This window comes from Hemiscyllium ocellatum, chromosome 20 (assembly GCF_020745735.1).
Source record: "Hemiscyllium ocellatum isolate sHemOce1 chromosome 20, sHemOce1.pat.X.cur, whole genome shotgun sequence".
In the NCBI taxonomy this organism is placed as follows: domain Eukaryota; kingdom Metazoa; phylum Chordata; class Chondrichthyes; order Orectolobiformes; family Hemiscylliidae; genus Hemiscyllium; species Hemiscyllium ocellatum.
Window position 1 is genome coordinate 51,383,449 of NC_083420.1, and position 13,482 is coordinate 51,396,930.

A 13,482-nucleotide genomic window follows, 5' to 3' on the forward strand; every position below is an offset into this window, starting at 1 on the left:
TAGTCAGCTTTGTGCGTGAGAAATCATGTCTCACGAACGTGATTGAGTGTTTTGAAGAAGTAACAAAGATGAGGGCAGACTGGTGGACATGATCTATATGAACTTAAGTAAAGCGTTCAACAAGATTCCTCATGGGAGACTGGTTAGCAAGGATACAGGGAGAACTAGCCATTTGGATACAGAACTGGCTCGAAGGTAGAAGGCAGAGGCTGGTGGTGGAGGGTTACCTTTCAGACTGGAGGCCTGTGACCAGTGGTATGCCACAAGGATCGGTGCAGGGTGCACTGCTTTTCATCATTTATATGAATGATTCGGATGGGAACATAGGAGGTATAGTTAGTATGTTTGCAGATGACACCAAAATTAGTGCTGTGGTGCACAGCGAAGAAGGTTACCTCAGATTAAAATGGGATCTTGATCACATGGGCCAATGGGCTGAGCAATGGCAAATGGAGTTTAATTTAGATAAATGTGAGGTGCTGCATTTTGGGAAAGCAAATCAGAGCAGGATTTGTACTTAATGTTAAGATCCTGGGGACTGTTGCTGAACACAGATGTTGGAGTGCAGGTTCATAGTTCCTTGAAATTGGAGTCATGGATAGATAGGATAGTGAAGGAGGTGTTCGGTATGTTTCCTTTATTGGCCAAGGCATTGAGTATCCAAGTTTGGAGGTCATGTTGCAGCTGTACGGGTCATTGGTTAGGCCACTTTTGGAATATTGTGTGCAATTCTGGTCTCCCTTCTATCGGAAGGATGTTTTAGAAAAGATTTACAAGGATGTTGCCAGGATTGGAGAAGTTGAGCTATTGGAAGAGGCTGAATAGGCTAGAGCTGTTCTTCCTGAAGCATCAGAGGCTGAGGGGTGACCGTACAGAGGTTTATAAAATTATGAGAGTGATTAGATAAATAGATTCCCCTGGGGTGGGGGAGTCAAGAACTAGACAGCACAGGTTGAGGGTGAGGGGGGAAAAATTTAAAAGGGACTTAAGGGGCAACATTTTTATAGAGGGTGGTGTGTGTATGCAATGAGCTGTTAGAGGAAGTGGTGGAGGCTGATGCAATTACAACATTTAAAAGGCATCTAAATGGGTATAAGAATAGGAAAGGTTTAGAAGGATATGGGCCAAGTGCTGGCAAGTGGGACTAGATTAGGTTAGGATATCTGGTCGGCATGGACGCGTTGGACGGAAGCGTGTGTTTCCCTGCTGTACATTTCTATGACCGTACAACTGCGGATACCGGGAGTCATAAAGCAAAACATTAAATGCTGGAGAAACTCCGCAGTTTTCGCAGCATTTATAGCGAGAAAAGTTGGCAGACCAGCTGAGTTTCACCAGCACATTTATGTTTGGTTTTTGGCAAAAACAAAACTAGGCTGTCCGCTTTTCGGACCAAAGTTGCTTTCATTGTGTACGAGGACCCGCCCAACCTTAATTTCTCTGGATATATACGAGCACGGGAAGAAGGTTGTTTCCTCAACCGCACATCACCCCTGGGTGCTGGTTCACAACGAAGTCTTGTGGCTCAGTCATCTATCGCTTTCGGAGCTCCATTATTTTGTGACTTCGGTGGGAAGATGCGAAAAAGAACAAAATTAAATATTGCTGCCCGTGTTTGGACCTGTTCGAGACAAATAAATAAAAACTGCAGATGCGGGAGTCCAAAGTAGACAGTCAGGGGGCTGGACGTTTCGGGGATAACCCTCCCTCAGCAAATGTGCCGAGGTTGACACTGAATTCCATCACCGTCCTGAACACCATCCCCCAAAATCTCACCCCACAGACTGGGACCGTTTGTTTTGTAAAAGTTAGGAAAATTTACACTCCGATTCACATAAGTCTCCAACACACGCAGCAATCTCATCTATTTATGGTCGTGCGCTATTTAAAACACGCACCATTAGAGAGGAACATGCCAGAGAGAGCTTTACCTTCAGCAGTTGCCGGGACAACTAGGCCGTCTCCGTGGTAACGTGCCCCGGAAACGGTCACTCGGTGACCCGGAAGAGCCGCTGGCGGTGACGGCGCGGTAAATGCAAAGGGAGTGAAGGAGAACAGGGAGTGGGTGAGATTGAGAAAGAGGGGAGAGGCAAAGAGGCTGGGAGGGGGGGAAGAGCAAGGAGAGCTGGAGTTTAATTCGGGCCCACCAGGTGGACACGCACTCCGGGAATTGGCTGCTCCACCTCAGCCGCGGGCTGGGCCCTGCCCCGGGACTCCCTCCGTACACTGTCCCCGGGGAGGGGTAGGGCACCACTGAGGTGCAAACCCCCGGGGGAAGGAGGGGGGGGGAAGCTGACTGCCGCCATCTTCTGCTTCTGGGCAACACCTCCTATCCGTCTCCATTGTGCCGCGCGATTGCTTTTTCCTCCCCTTTTATCTCCAGGTAGGATCTTGTTTATTCTTTTAAAATGTGCGGAAATTGCTCTTTCCGCACCAAGACTTGCCCAACTTCAATTTTCTTAACATACGTCAGCACAAAAAAAATCGTTCTCGTTCGGATCTCAACCTGGGTGCTGTGCAGCTGTCACAATGAACTGTTGCAGTTCAGTGCATCTCAAGATGAAATCTTTTTATCGATCGTTTTTAGGCGTGCGATATTTCGTAACTTTAGTCGAAAATATGAAAGTGAAGTTCATGTTGCTGCTTTGCATACAGGATGTGAATAGAAGTGCGTTGAATATTGAAGAGTACCAAGTGCAGGAAGTGTGTTGCAATGATAACATAAGGCTTTCTTTGGTGTAAGTTTATTGTAAATTGGAAAAAAGTGCTATTGACTTTAGGCACACCATGACTGCACCTCAAGAGAGCTTACAGAGTTTCGATAGATGGCAGATTTCTCTTTGAATAAGTCAAAGATCCACCTTTGAGTTTGATCAGTTAATATTAAGATGCTAATTAACTGTAGACAAATAAGATTGTAGTTTTGTTAATTTTCCCAAGATGGTCTTTGTACTTCCACTTGTTTCTGTCTTTAGTCACAGTTTGGAATGTTGAAGAAGAGCTATGGTTGTAAGAAATATGATTTTGCACATTTTATTAAATATATTACTTGTATAGGTGGCAAGGTGGCTCAGTGGTTAGCATTGCTGTCTCACAATGTTGGGGATCTGGGTTCAATCCCAGCCTGTGGTGACTGTCTGTGGGGAGTTTGCATGTTGTCCCCATGTCTGTGTGGGTTTCCTCTGAGTGCTCGGGTTTCCTCCGACAGTCCAAAGAATTGGCCATGACAAATTGTGTAGGTTAGGTGCATTATTCAGGGTAAATGTAGAGTAATAGGATTGGGGAGTGGGTCTGGATTGGTATGGACTTGTTGGGCCAAATGGCCTGTTTTCACACTGTAGGGATTCTGATTCTATCTCTAAGCTCTGAGGTCCTGCCGCATACAGTCCTGAATGATTTTGGACAACTAAATAATTCCCTGGAGGAGGCTACATGAATATCTCCAGGCTCAGTGGTAAGGAAGCCTGCCAAATTGTACAAAAATAATTGAAATATTGCAAGAATCTTCAGCCAGAAGTGTTGAGGCCAATCCATCTTGGCCTCCTCCAGAGATCCTCAGAATAACATACTAGATTTTAACCCATTCAGTCCACACTACGTGATTTCAAGAATGGCCAGATACACAATATCCGAGAGGATATAGATCACTGACAACGTTCCAGCAAAAATAGTGAAGACCTATGCTGCAAAACTAGCTAAGTCCCTAACCTAGCGGTTTTATTAGAGGTACAACACTGGCAATTACCTGACAATGGGGAAAATTGCCCACATATATCTGGTACACAAAAAGCAGGACAAAATCAACTCATTCCATTACCTCCCCATCAGTCTGCTCTTGGTCATCAATAAAAAGATAGCAGTGTTGATGACACCGTCTACCAAGCAGAACGTTCTTAGCAAAAGGCTGCTGCTGACTTTCACTTTGGGTTCCATGAGGGTGACTTGCTTCTGACCTCATTATGTTAGAACCAAGGCCATAGACAAAAGGCTTGAATTCTAATGGTGAGGTGCGTGTGACTGACCTTGGCATCAAGGTTGCATTTGACAGAATGTAGCATCAAAGAACCCTAGCAAACCGACAATCAGTGAGATTTGGGGATGTCTCTCTCTCCTTGTTGAAATGGAGCCTGGCAAGCGGAGGATGGCAGTGCTTGTTGGAGGTCAGCTCTATGATATCTCTGCAAGAGTTCTCCAGGTTGCATAATCTTTAATCAGTCTGTTCCGATGTGTTACAGAACATCTCTGCAGCATGTGGAACTTGAATGCAGGACTTCTGACGCAGAGGTGGGACACTGTGCTGCAAAAGTCCCAAGCTTTTCAGGGTACCTTTTTATAATCACCTGGTTCAGAGATGTTAATACTCACCTCTGGAGTAGGTGGGACTTGAATCCTAGCCTCTGAGCTCAGAGGTCGAGACAAAGTCACAAAAGTCTCACGAGAGTCCCAGTTTTCTAATCACAAATGCTTCAGTTCTGAAGAAGGGTCACTGGACACAAAACGTTAACTTCAGTGCTGCCAGACCTGAATGTTTTCAGCGATTTGATTTTTGTTTTTGATTTTCTGCAGTTCTTTTGTTCCTTTTTTATTTTATAATCACCCTGTTCAGAAACATTGTTACGCAACTCTGGAGCAGGTGGGGCTTGAACCAAGGAACTATTAGTCTAGCATGAGGGACACTACCACTGCATCACGAAAGACCCTCAATTCTTCAGAGTAATATAGTCAGCCTAATCATCATCACTCGGTTGATCAATGACCTTCCCTCCTCCTCAAGGTCAGAAGTGGGAATGTTTGCTGATGACTGTACAGTGTTCAGCACCATTGTGTCATCTCCAGTTCTGAAGCAGTGCATGGCTAAATGCAGCAAAACCTGGTCAATATTCTGGCTGACAAATGGAAGTAATATTTGTCAATGACCATGTGCAACAATAAGGAATCTAACTGTTACTCCTTGACATGTAATGGCACTACAATCATTGAGTCAAAGATTCAAAGATGCTTACTGCACAGGACATCCGTAAGATATAGGAACAGGAGTAGATTGCTCGGCCCATTGAGCCTGTTCTGGCATTGAATAAGATTATGGCTGATCTGATAGTCCTCACATCCGCTTTCTTGCCCTTTCCACATAACCCTTGATTTTCCCAACTGATCTAAGCGTCTATCTCCATCTTAATATAGAGTCATAGAGATGTACCGGTCTAACTTGTCCATGCTGATCAGACACCCTAAATTAATCTCATCCAATTTGCCAGCACTTGGTCCATATCTTTCTAAACCCTTTCTGATTATATACCCATCCAGATGCCTTTTAAATGTTGTAATTGTACCAGCCTCCATCACTTCCTGTGGCAGCACATTCCATACATGCACCACTCTGAGTGAAAAAGCTGCCACTTAGATCCCTTTTATATGTTTCCCCTCTCACCCTAAACCTATGCTTTAGGGAACATCTCCGGGACACCCGCACCAATCAACCACATGCCTCGTGGCCCAGCATTTCAACTCCCCCTCCCACTCTGCCGAGGACATGGAGGTCCTGGGCCTCCTTCACCGCTGCTCCCTCACCGCCAAACGCCTCATCTTCCACCTCGGAACACTTCAACCCCAGGGCATCATTGTGGACTTCAACAGTTTCCTCATTTCCCCTTCCCCCACCTCACTCTAGTTCCAAACTTCCAGCTCAGCACTGTCCCCATGTTGTGTCCGGACTTGTCCGACCTGCCTAGCTCCTTTTCCACCTATCCACTCCACCCTCTCCTCCCTGACCTATCACCTTCATCCCCTCCCCCACTCACTCATTGTACTCTCTGCTACTTTCTCCCCACCCCCACCCTCCTCTAGCTTATCTCTCCACGCTTCAGGCTCACTGCCTTTATTCCTGATGAAGGGCTTTTGCCTGAAACGTCGATTTTGCTGCCCTTTGGATGCTGCCTGAACTGCTGTGCTCTTCCAGCACCACTAATCCAGAATCTGGTTTCCAGCATCTGCAGTCATTATTTTTACCTTGTTGATCTAAACCTATGTTGTTTAGTTCTGGACATATTCACCCCACCCTATCCATGCCCATCACGATTTTATGAACCTCTAAGGTTATCCCTCAGCTTCCAATGCCTCAGGGAAAACCGCCCCAACCTCGCCCTATAGCTCAAATCCTCCAACTCTGGTAACATTCTTGTAAATCTTTTCTGAACCTTTCCGATAGGAGGGAGACCAGAATTGTACACAATATTTCAAAGCGGTCTAGACAATGTACAGCTGCAACATGGCCTCCTAACTCCTATACTCAATATTTTGACTAATTGAACAGAGCATACCAAATGCCTTCCTCACTAACCCCTCTACCTGTGACTCCACTTTCAAGGAACTATGAACCTGCACTCAGTCCATAAGGACACTGCCCCACAGCTTTCTGTGGCAAGAAGTTTCAAAGATCCTCAACCCTTTGAGTGAAGAAATTGCTTCTCATCTCAATCTTAAATTGGTGTCCCTTTGTTCTGAGACTGTGCCCTCTGGTCATAGACTTTCTCTTCAGGGAAATATCCTCTGTGTTTGCCATGCCAAATACCTTTATTTCAATGAGTTCACCTGTAATTCTTCTCCCCTTCAGTGAGTAGAGTCCCAACTTGTTTATCCTTTGCTCATAAGACAATCCCTTCATTACCAGAATCATCCTTGTGAGCCTTCTGTGAACTGCCTGTCATGAAATAATATTTTTCCCCAAATAACAGGACCAAAACTGCTCTCATTATTGCAGATGTGATGTCACTACATCTTGTACAGTTGCACTAAGACTCCACTGCTCATTTATTTGAACACACTTGAAATAAGGCCCATCATTCCATCAGCCTTCCTGAATACCTGTTGCACCCGTGTGCTAGCTTTCTGGGGTCATGCACAAGTACTCTCCAATCCCTTTAGTATTGCAGCTTTCTGCAGTTGCGTCCATGAAAATTCGGAAGAGTTCAGTAAGGACAGAATACATGAAGGGGAAGGGGTCGCAAACCTGGTTTTGCTGAGGGGAAAGTAGCGTTTGACATGTTTGACTTTTCTTGTATTGGTAACCAGGAGTGTTGATGAGACTAGTGCATTTGATGTGGTCTATGTGAATTTCAGCAAGGCTTTTGATAATGTCTGTCATTGAGCAGTCAAGAAAATTACCCATGGAATCCAAGGAATGTGGCACATTGGTTCCAATATTGGCTGGGATGCAGTTTGTGATAGAGGGATGTTTCTGTAACTGTTTCCAGTGGGTTTCCACAGATCTTGGTTCTGGGGTTCTTGTTGTTTATGGCGTGCATTAATGATGTGGACTTGAATGTAGAGGGTATGATCAGGAAGTTTGAAGATAACACAACCTAAAAGTTACTAAGGTGGTAACTAGCAGAGGATATCGATGAACTAGTCAGATGGGCAGCTGACTGCCAAATGGAATTCAATCCAGAAGAGTGGATGCACTTGAAGGCTAACCAGGCAAAAGCTTATAAGCATGAATTGTAGCACCCTGCAAAGTACAGTAAATCAGAGAGGCCTTCATGTACATGGATTTCTGAAAATAATAGGACAGATCAATTAACGTGGTTAAGACTGTATATAGGATACTTATCATTGTTTGCTGAGGCATGGAATACAAAAATAAGAGGTCATACTGGAGTTCTGAAGAAGACCTCTACTGGATTTGAAACATTAATTTTCTATATTAACAAATACTGGCAGACCTGCTCAGTTTCTCTGACACTTTCTTTTTATATTTCCCTCATCTGCAGTGTTTTGTTTTTGTTTAGATTATGCTGGAACTTCATAAAATGTAAATTGAAGTACCATTTGCAGTCTTGTCCCGCATTATTGCAAGGATCTGACTGCACTAGAAAGGGTGCTAAGGGGATTTACCAGGATGCAGCTTCGGCTGGAAGGTCTGAGATCTGAGGCAAGATTGGATAAGCTAGGGTTGCTTGCCTTGGGGCAATGAAAGTTGAGGGAACTAATCGAGCTGTACAAGATTGAGGGACATAGGTAGTGTTGATAGGAAGGCACTTCTCTTAGTAATAGATTGGTGGTAATCGGGGGCATAAGCGGTAGAAGGCTAAGAGGAGCTTTGAGGAATATGTTTTTGCACTGAAGGTTGTGGGAATCTGTTACTCATTGTGAAATAGTCATTGAGTCAGAAACTTCTGTTACGTGTGAGCAGTATTAAGACTGTTGTCATAACCTCCAGGGCTATGGGTTACAAGCTGGTTCACTGAAGAATGCAGGAAGGCATGCCAGGAGGAGCAGGCATACTTAAAAATGAGGTGTGAACCTGGTGAAGTATCAAAACCGGGGTAATTTGTGTGGCAAACAGCACAAGCAAAAAAATTACCACTGTCCTAACAGACCATATGTCTGCTCTCTCTATATCATGAGAGAAGAGAATGTAGTTTAATCTGAAGGTCACCAAGCCTCCAGCAAGGGAAGAGGCTGAGAAGGAAAGTCCTTCATGGAAACCTCAGCCAGTGTGGGAATTCAACCCATGTGGTTATCATCACTCTGCATCACAAACTGGCCATTCAACCAACTAGGCTAACGGATTTCCCCTACAGAAACACACAAATAGCAAATTATAGACAGGCCAGTGATTTTCCCAACCAATAGATCAGATCTAAGCTCTGTAGTCTTGTGACATCTTGTTATGAATGATGGTGGACAATTAAACAACTCACTGGAGGAAGGGGCTCCATAAACATCACTATCCTTCATGATGGGGAACCCAGAATGTTGGTGTAAAAGGTGAGGCTGAAGCACTCAACAATCTTCAGCCAAAAGTACCCAGTGGATGATTCATTTTGGTCTCCTCTGGAATTCCCCAGCATCACAGATGCCAGTCTTCAGCTAATTTGATTCACTACGTATGATATCCAGAAACAGCTGAAGGCACTAGATATTGCAAAAGCTGTGAGCACTGATAACTTTCTGGTAAGAGTACTGAAGACTTGCTCAGAACTTGCTATAGCCCTAGCTAAGCTGTTCCAGTATAGCTACAACGCTGGCAAATGATGTGGATAATTACCAAATAAGTCCTGCATGTACACATCAGGACAAATCAAATCTGTGTAGAAGATGATTAGGGGTTTAGATAGGGTTAACCATGAGAACCTTTTTCCATGTATGGAGTCAGCCATTACGAAGGGGCATAGCTTTAAATTAAGGGGAGGTAGGTATAGGACAGATGTTAGGGTAGGTTCTTTACTCAGCGAGTGGCGAGTTCATGGAATGCCCTGCCAGTAGCAGTGGTGGATTCTCCCTCTTTATGGGCATTTAAATGGGCATTGGATAGACATATGGAGGATAGTGGGCTAGTGTAGGTTAGGTGGGCTTGGATCGGCGCGACATAGAGGGCCAATGGGCCTGTACTGCGCTGTATTTTTTTATGTTCTAAACCTAGCTAATTATCGCCCCATCAGTCTCATCTTGATGAGTAAAATGATGAAAGGTGTCATTAGCAGTACTATATAGGAACACTTGCTCAGAAGCATTCTACTCATTGCCCAGTTTGGGTTCCACAATGACCATTCAGCTCCTGAGCTTATTACAGCATTGTAGAATTGAACTTGAAGAAAAAAGACTTGAAGCCAAGAATGACGTGAGAGTTACGTGATGTCCAGCAGTATTTATAATTCTTCAGATACTGAGGTAGATGATGTCCAAATGCACCAAAACCTGGACGCTATCCAGGTTTAGGCTGAAAAGTGGCAAGTAACATTCATGCCACATAAGTAGCAAACAATGATTATCTTCAACAAGAGAGAATCTAACGATTTGTCCCTTGACGATCAATAGCGTTACTATCTGTGAAACACCCACTATTAACGTCCGGGGTTATAATTAACTAGAAACTGAACTGGACTAGCCATGTAAATAATAGGATTACAAGAGTAAGTCAGAGACTAGGAATCCTGCAGTAAGTACCTCACCTTGACTGACCAAAGCTTGTCCACCACTGGCAAGGCATACTTCAGGAGTGAGGTGGAATTCTCTCCACTTGTCTAGGTAAAAACAATGATTGCAGAAGCTGGAAACCAGAGTCTAGATTAGAGTGGTGCTGGAAAAGCACAGCAGTTCCGGCAGCATCCGAGCAGCAGTAAAATTGACGTTTCGGGCAAAAGCCCTTCATCAGGATACAGGCAGAGCCGGAAGGGTGGAGAGATAAATGAGAGGAGGGTGGGGTGGGGAGAAATTGGCATAGAGTACAATGAGTGAGTGGGGGAGGGGATGAAGGTGATAGGTCAGGTAGGAGGGTGGAGTGGATAGGTGGAAAAGAAGATAGGCAGGTAGGACAAGTCATGGGGACAGTGCTGAGTTGGAAAGTTGAGTGCAGCTCTAACGATACTCAAGAAGCTTGACACAAAGCTTGCACCCACAACTGATGCTCAGAAGCAGTACTGTGTTTCATTTGCAGGATGCAGTATAGAAAATTACCAAGGGTCTTTGAACAGCTACTTGCAAACCCACCGCTGTTGCTATCTAGAAGGAAAAGGGCAACAAATACACGAGAACAGGACCACCTGCAAGATCTCCCTCCCCCCCCCCCCCCCCCCCAAAAAAAGCCCTCCAAATCCTCACGCGGAAATACTTTCAGAACCTACAGCAATTCACAAAGGTAGCTCACCATCAACTTCTCAAAGGCAACTAAGTTAGGTATTACGTTCATTCAGCCAGCAATGTCCACAGCCTATGAATGTTTTTTTTAAATTAGCCCTTCCCAGTTTAGAACTTTTATTCCTGCTCCATTCTCATCCTTTTCCATAATAATCATAAATCTAACTGAGTTATGGTCACTATATCCAAAATGCTCCCCTACTGTTGTACTTCCCACCTGCCCAGGCTCAATTCTAAATATTCAGTTCAAAACTGATGTCTCCTTTTTGGGCTTTCTATATACTAGCTAAAAGGTTCTCCTGGATACAATTTTTTTTTTCAGAATGTTGCCACCTCCCTATCTTGCACAGTAAAATTATCTCCAATAATATTTAGGTAGATAAAGCCCCCCTGTTATTACTGCCTGATAGCTGAAATTTGATTTTTACATATAGGATCCTCTATCTCTCTCTGTTTTGGGGTGTGTATCTAGTCTGTATCCAACAGCATATTTGCCCCTTTTGTGTTTTTACTTTTACTTATATGGTCTCATTTGATGATCCTACGAAGACTTCGTCTGCTCAGCAGTATAATTGATTTCTTAATAAATATTATGTCAACGTCCCCACACTGACACCCAACTCTCTCTTGTCTGAATGCCCGAAACTAGGAATGTTTAGACCAGATCTGCTAGTCCTGCCCATCTTTCAGCCAGATCTTGATCATATCTATGACATGTGCCCACATGCCTGTTTGCGTCCTCAGCTCATCTAACCTTTTTCCAAACATATTTTGTTTTCTTCAATTCTTTTTCCCATTGCTTCTCATCTGCAAGATTTGTCTGATCGTTCAGTGAACCAAATTAAGCCGATGCAATTCACAAATAAGCAAGTTATGATTATGTGATGATTGCTCCTTTCTTGGCCCAGCAAACATTTTCCTTTCAAAAATACCAAAGAATTGCAGATGCTGGAAATCAGAAACCATTCTGAAGGGTCACTAAACCTGAAAAGTTAATTGTGCTTTCTCTCCACCGATGCTGCTAGACCTGAGTTTTTTCCAGCAATTTCTGGTTTTGTTTTTAGCATTTTCTTTTCTGACCTATCTATTAAGTTTTTCTTTCAGGTCTTGTTGTATTGTCAAAATCATCAGAATTAAGCTCAATAAACAATTTTAATAAATACACCGAAGTGACATGAATAAAAATGTTATGTGGTAAACCAGAATCTTGTATGTGTCAAAGAACAGAATATCAAGTGAGAACCAAGCAGAAAAAGGGGTGAAAATCCAATTTGTTATTTAAACACCTCTCTTGGAGGCTAATTAAAAAGCTGCATTGGCTTTGAAATTAGCATCACATACAGACCGGATGGTAAAGACGGTGTTTAGCATGCTTGCCTTTATTGCTGAGACCTTTGCATATAGGAGTTGGGACCGTCATGTTGAGGTTGTACAAGTTTTAGTGAGGCCTCTTCTGCAATAGGAAGGGACTGGAGGGTTTGAGATATAAAAATAGACCGGAAAGGCTGGGACTTTTTTTCGTTGGAGCGTAGTTGTGACCTTTTCTCGAGGTTTATAAAATAATGAGGGGCGTAGATAAGGTGAATGATAAAGGTCTTTTCCCTCGGGTAGGGAAATTCAAAACCAGGGTGCATATTTTTAAGCTGAGAAGAGAAAGATTTAAAAAGGACATGAGGAGCAATGTTTTTTATATGGAGAGTGGTTTGTATGTGGAATGAACTGCCAGAGATTGTGGTGGATGCAGTACAGTTACAACACTTAAAAGCCATTTGGCTAAGTGCATGAATAAGAAAGATTTTGGAGGGATATGTGATGAGTTTAGTTTGGGAACTGGTTGGACCAAAGGGTCTGTTTCTATGCTGTATGACTCTATGGTTGGGCATTAAGATCAAATCATTTGCCATGTGATCTTGCATATGAAGCAGTGTTTCAAAAAAGAAAATAACATTTAAAGTGAGGCAATATAGTACAGCAAGTGCAGACAGTAACTCTCAAAGGAAATTATTTCCATATCAGCAGAAACTTACAAAACATGTGCAATTTAATGTCTTTGTTTCAACAGTACTACTTTAAATCCTTATCCCGTACTGTTCCCCCTCATGCCAAATCCATTCAATTATTATCGTCCCTTTTGCATTTCATTCCCATCTCTCTTCCCTGCCCTTATTCTGTGGCACTCGTACCATTTCCAAGTGCTCCTTTTATCTGCTGTATTATTTCCCCCCACTCCAATCCCTGCAGTAAGATAACTTTGGTCTCCCATTACCTTTTCTTTTCTGTTCCCCTCTATCTTTTGCATTGCACCTTTTTAAAATGTGTAAATGATCAATTTGACTTGTATTCAATGCCAATAACTGGCTTTCGCTGTCATATAATTTTAATTGCAAATTTTTCTTTTATTTTTGGTTTAGTGTTAAATTTAGTTTTTAGAATCAACCTGTTGAGACACAAAATAACGCATTAGTTTAGCAGGTTGAGCCTGAACCCAGACCTCCTGGGCAAAAGGTACAGACCGTAAGACTGGGGAGGAGAAGTAAATTATCCATCCTGTCATGTCTGCCCAGCCATTCCATGAGATTGTGCTGATTTGATAACCCTCAGTGGCACTTTCATGCCGTTGCCCATAATCCTTGATTCAAAGTCTGTCTGTCTCAGCTTTGAATATACTTAACTGGGGGAGGGTTGAATTCATGTTGATGACAAGATAGGGAAAGAGTGCAGTAGGAGAAAATAGAGTATGTGGAGATGGTGCCCAGAGAGAGAGAGGACAAAATAACATGGGGCAAGCAAAAATATTGCTGATGAGTTAGGCCGAAAGCAAGCTATAAGAACAAATGTCTATCTTCC

The 13,482-nt window shown here is 43.3% G+C and overlaps 1 protein-coding gene across 3 annotated transcripts in view; it reads left to right on the forward strand.

Moving 5' to 3' along the window:
- Positions 1-2,000: 2,000 nt before the first annotated feature.
- Positions 2,001-13,482, forward strand: part of zgc:112980 (uncharacterized protein LOC503706 homolog) — a 70,226-nt gene continuing 58,744 nt past the window's right edge. For 2 of the 3 annotated variants that reach the window (XM_060840854.1, XM_060840857.1), the window contains exon 1: positions 2,083-2,383. The gene's annotated coding sequence lies outside the window, so the exon portion shown is untranslated. The other variant, XM_060840855.1, reaches the window with a different exon arrangement.